We start from the raw sequence: 5,688 nt of genomic DNA on the forward strand, positions 1-5,688 counted from the left end.
GGAAGAGTTGTAATCAAAGATGTAATTAAGAGTAAATGGCTTGCATCATGGCACTCTAAGCTTTACTATTTTGGCTATACACTTGTATTCAAGGTTATTTGAGAGTTAATGACTTATAGTCAAAGATGTAAGCGTATAATTAGACCCTAATTCATTCATATATATATATATATATATATATATATATAGAGAGAGAGAGAGAGAGAGAGAGAGAGAGAGAGAGAGAAGTATAAAGTCCTTTCTCTAACCATTGTCCATATCCCTTCTTAGAAAAAAGAACCAAGCTGCTTAAGATCCTTCTTGAATTGAATGCGACATAATGTGCTACAACCATGTCAACTTTTTTTCTTTTTTGGGTTTTTTTTGGGTTATGGGGGATGGGGGTGTTATATTAAACCCCATATAGCGTGTTCAAGGGGTATGAACATTGACCGTATACTCTGCTTTTTTATTTCTGATTGCTAACATCCTAAGGAACCTCCTGAGCAAAAAGCCCTTATCATACAACGGATGGAAAGTTTTATTAGTTATTTATAACCATGTCTACCAAGCACGTTAGCTGTCATATTGCCCTAAGAGTTTAGATTATCATGGTTGTTCATAAGGACCATTCAGTTTTGTTTTCTTAAGCTACTGCATGAGTTATGAAAAGGAAGACATGCCACTTGAATCATTACATGATAGGTAGTTTTTTTTTAAAAGGGAAAGAGAACATGATTTTTAAAGTCTTCTTAAGTAACACATTCCTGATTTAGCAAAAGCCCTGCAATGTCCTCATAATAAAATGAGAACTCTAAATCATAAGGAAAAGCTGCCTATATGGATAGGATGAAAAGTTCCACATATACTGTGCCTGTGGGCCCTTTGAACATGAGACCCATGGCGCTTGTTTAAATTGAATAATAAACCATTGCATCCATTTGATTGCCACAATCCTTCGGATACAATGTGATCCATTCAGTTTTTGTTTTCTTAAATGACTGCATGAGCTATGCCACTTGAATCATTACATAATATGTCATCTTTTTTTTTAAGGCAAAGAGAACATGACCTTCAATGTCTTCTAAAGTGACACATATTCTTGATTTAGCAAAAGCACTGCAATGTCCTACTCATAAAATCGGAATTCATAAAATCATAAGGAAAAGCTGCTCATATGCACAGGACGAAAAGTTCCACATATGCTGTGCCTGTAGGCCCTTCGAACACAAGACCCATGGCGCTTGTTTAAATTCAGTTGATAAACCATTGCATCCATTTGATTGCCACAATCAAATCAATTTTTATCAAAGTCATCTATGGTTGATTCATAGAAATATACCACGAAGGAAATCATGGTAGACATTTTCTGAGCCACAAAGAACCTAGACATTGCACCACTGATGAAGCATTTAGGTTTATCGCGCACCTCCAGGGCACAACTTTGCTTAACCACTAACCCTTGCATCATAATAAACCTTGATAGCAGAAGATTAAACCCATGCTCATATTATTACCATTTTTGCTTTTTAAATGTATTGCAGCACCATCCGCATTACCATACTGCATCACCATTTTAAAGGAAACCTCGTAACTTCTAGTCCCACATGACAATCACAGCTGTGATTGATTTAAATGAAGCTGGTTGCTGCAAAATCTCCCCCCAAAGCCCCTGCCGTGTCCTCCCCGATCTACGATAACCCCTTAAAACTCCTCTGATGGGTGGAAATGACCTCCCACCAACTATGGAACGCACAGGTCCAAACACTTGGATCAATAAGAAGACAGTCAACAGATGACCCTCATCATTGGGAAAGTCATGGTCAATGTTATTTATGTAATCTTCCTCATCATCAACAGCATAATCCCCAGAAACAGTGGCACGAGGCATGGCAGATTGAATAATACTAAGCACATCCCCAAGGTCTCACTGCCGCTCCAGTCGTGTCCAGCTACGCTGGCGAGCAGGATCAATTTCAGCAGGCCGCGCGGCAGGGTGATCTCTTCTTGCATGAGCACGAAGCTCTTCATATGATCCAGTAAAGGAACAGGCCTCTCGGGCACAAACCCTGGCCTTCTTGTTCAGAGAATCCCGGGCTTTTCTAACCACTTCCCATCCCTGCACATGGCCTCTACAAAGAGGGCAAAGTAGGCCCAATAAATCACAACCATGTAGAAGAGAGGCTCCCTGTGAACTCTCTCCAAAACTTTGCTTTCCTTTTCCATTTGTGTCTTCCAACACTTGTTTATCTAACATCTGAGACCTTCCTTGTTCATTGCTATCTAACCCCAGTGACAACCCCGACCAGGAGCTGATATTGTCATCATCTCTCAAGCTATCCATATTATTTTCAGTCTCAAGTTGACCATTTTCATGACTGTTGGCAAAAGCCTTCTGACCTGCCAAGTGAGCCTTACAATACTGATCAAGGCAATTTGAATGGCGATAGCTTGTATCACACATATAAGGCCGACATCCTTTCTCATAAGAGCTACATCGTAAGAGGACGGCATTGTGAGGGGTCTCCATACAAACAGAGCATGTCACATCTTCCCATTCGTTTCTGGAGGTAGTGTCATCTGCAGCTGCAGCTGCACCATTGCCCAAAGAAGCTGCAGGTCGTTTGCCATGTCTTGAGTAAGGGTTGTATGTATAATCTCTGGTTTTGTGAGAGAGGTGATGATTATTGCTTTTATCTTTTGGCATTGCTGAGTCAGGACCTCCAGGTTCAGCTGTACATATAAGAAAAAGAGTAAAAAAACTAAACAAATCAAATACCCCTTCACCATTAAAACTTGATCACTCATACATGGTTAAGGCACGATTGTAAAGAGGAATGCATGATCTGCATGCATGTAAGCCACATGTACGAAAGGCTAAGTAGCACCAAACCAAAAAATGCAATAGAATGTTGTAACTTCTCTCCACTTTCCAGCGAAAGAAAGCATGGAAAAAAGATCGCAAAATTATTCAAACGCAATTTCCTGCTTAACTAACTAAGCTGATCATTGCACACATCAAGAACTTTGAAGCAGTTAATAAAACAAAATTTTATTAAAACAGGCGTTAAATCCAAGTAAATGATCAAACAAAACCTAAAACAGGCTTAAGAAACAAGTGGAGGAGTTTAGAAACTGCAAAATAGCTTCTTACAAATGGGCATGTTACGACACTGGTGATACATCCCATGATGCCCCTGCACTCATTCAGAAGGCAAGTTACCGTAATCCTTACAAGAGGTCAAAGAACTAAATCCTTACACCAATCATGCCTCCTGGCTTAATCCAAGCACCATTTTCTAAGTAAATCCTTACACAGATGAAGTTATTCTTAATTATAACCCTCCTCGAGCAAGCATACCCTGAATCTGTGTCAAGCTTCTGTTTTACATAAGTCGGTCATGGATTCCTGCTTCTGTCGAGGGTTTTGTACACAAAACAGATTCTTCATACGTGAATCGCCAACGGACCCCTCCTTTCATCCAGGGTTCTGCATACAGACATGTATCCCTGTTTTACTCCAGGGTTTTGCACACAAAATGGCGATTTTCTGGATGCCGGCTAGGGCTGCCCCCTGCAGCAAATACATGAAACGGAATCATACCCGGAGAGAGGAAGCTAGGTCGAAGCCATGGCCATGTATGTGCCTGCAGGATCTGCGGCAATGCCCCCTTTCTTGCTTTCCTTCTTTCTGCGAAAAGTTCCTCCGCCCCCAAAGTTGCATTTTCATGGGGATGCCAACGTGGATGCCACATCGCTCAATCATGCGGATGATGACTTGGCCTAATATGATGCGTTCGATTCAACGCATATGAAGCGTTGGATTCGCAGGAGCGGGCCCCAGGTTACTGAGAATGACCATATGCGTAGGATGCATAAGGGCATGTTGCTATTCTACATGAGTCTACCATTCGGGAAAATACATATTTAGGTTAGTTCAATTTCTGGAAAATGCATTCAAGTTGACCGTTGAAGGAAATATGACTCATTATAGAATTTCCAAATATAGTTATAAAATAGGATAAAATATACCAAGTAAATAGTTGTTCAAAATTACCATTTCCCATAAAAAGTTTCCCTAATCATATGTCCATTACTAATTGCTGAATATATATATGTGGCAAAAATGTTTTTTTATGTCATTATTAATTAGTAGGGAATATGCTGTTTGCATGTGTTTACAAACCTTGTTTTTTGTAAGGTCCAAATTCGAATGTCCACATGTCCAAATTCGAATGTCCACATGCTTTCTATTTCTCCTTGGTTTCTATTATTACTTTTCTATTTACAAAACATGGACACTTGTCCGTTTTCGCCTCCCTGCATGGCTTGTAGGCGGATTTATCCTTTGTTACTCTCTCGCATCTTGTAGGCGAAGCCATGCACTGTCTCTGTTTCTCTGCCCCATATCGTGCAAGTGAACCCATGCTCTCTCTCTCTCCAAGACATGCATAGTAGAGGTGAGGATAAGGGGAAAAAAGCTAATCATGCCATGAATCTAAGTCCCTCAATACGCAGAGGATAAGCGATCGTGCCATGAAAAAAAGACTCTTGGGGGGCCAAACGATGTTGGCAGAGGCTGATGGGCAGAGGTGAATAGTAGGGCAGATGGTGATGGGCAGAGGCGCATAGGAGGGGCAGAGGAGGGATGAGGAGGAGAAGGGAGGAGGTAGGTAGTACTTGCTAAAATGAGCCTTCAACCTTGATCTTGTAAGGTGATATTAATTAATGCCCCCGCATAGCGGGCATAGCGAGCATTAATTAATACAACATGAATAAAAGTGTGAATATACAACACAAATAGCTACTAGTAGTGAAGTAACATGAATAAAAGTGTGAATATACAACATGAATAGCTAATAGTAGTGAATATACAACAGGAATAGCTATTAGTAGGTGAAGTAACACATATGAACCCCCTCCCTCATTTTTAGCTTTGCATATTCGCCTTTTTTATCTTCTTTTTGGCAAATCTCAAAGTGGACCTCATCTCATACTCTCCCTTCCTCCTTCCTCCTCCTCCTCCTCCTCCTCCTCCTCTTCTTCTTCTTCTTCTTCTTCTTCTTCTTCTTCTTCTTCTCTCTCTCTCTCTCTCTCTCTCTCTCTCTCTCTCTCTCTCTCTCTCTCTCTCTCGTTTTTAGCTTTGCATATTCGCTTTTTTTTATCAAGTTTCTTTTTGGCAAATCTCAAAGTGGACCTCATCTCATACTCTCCCTTCCTCCTCCTCTTCTTCTTCTTCTTCTTCTTCTTCTTCTTCTTCTTCTTCTCTCTCTCTCTCTCTCTCTCTCTCTCTGTGTGTGTGTGTGTGTGTGTGTGTGTGTGTGTGTGTGTGTGTGTGTGTGTGTATGGACCCGCCTGAGCTAAAACCCGATGAGACAGTCTAATACGGTAAATAATGGTTGGGATTCTTTCCCACACGTTAAAAGAATCTTCTTCTTCTTCTTCTTCTTCTTCTTCCTCTTCTTCTTCTTCTTCTTCTTCTTCTTCTTCTTCTTCTTCTTCTTCTCTCTCTCTCTTTCTCTCACACGCACACATTAGTGATGGTCTATAATTTTGTCGCTTTGTGAAGTCTACCTATCATGACCTTTGTACCACTTGTGAAAATTACCTCATGCACATATGAACAAACATAAGCGTAGACATATGCCTTTAGCAAATCCAACATAAAAACCATAGCATAAACAATATAAATAAATAAACATTACCTCT

At 40.5% G+C, this 5,688-nt stretch overlaps 1 pseudogene across 1 annotated transcript; it reads right to left on the bottom strand.

Moving 5' to 3' along the window:
• Positions 1-762: 762 nt before the first annotated feature.
• LOC147636639 (uncharacterized) lies at positions 763-3,797 on the bottom strand (annotated as a pseudogene). The gene is made up of 3 exons (XR_015266179.1): positions 3,341-3,797; positions 3,134-3,176; positions 763-2,712 (listed from the first exon to the last, which is right to left on the bottom strand). The product of XR_015266179.1 is annotated as an uncharacterized LOC147636639 (transcript).
• Between the last annotated feature and the right edge of the window lie 1,891 nt (positions 3,798-5,688).

This window comes from Cibotium barometz, chromosome 7 (assembly GCF_041138505.1).
Source record: "Cibotium barometz isolate CiBa-2024 chromosome 7, ASM4113850v1, whole genome shotgun sequence".
Lineage (NCBI taxonomy): Eukaryota > Viridiplantae > Streptophyta > Polypodiopsida > Cyatheales > Cibotiaceae > Cibotium > Cibotium barometz.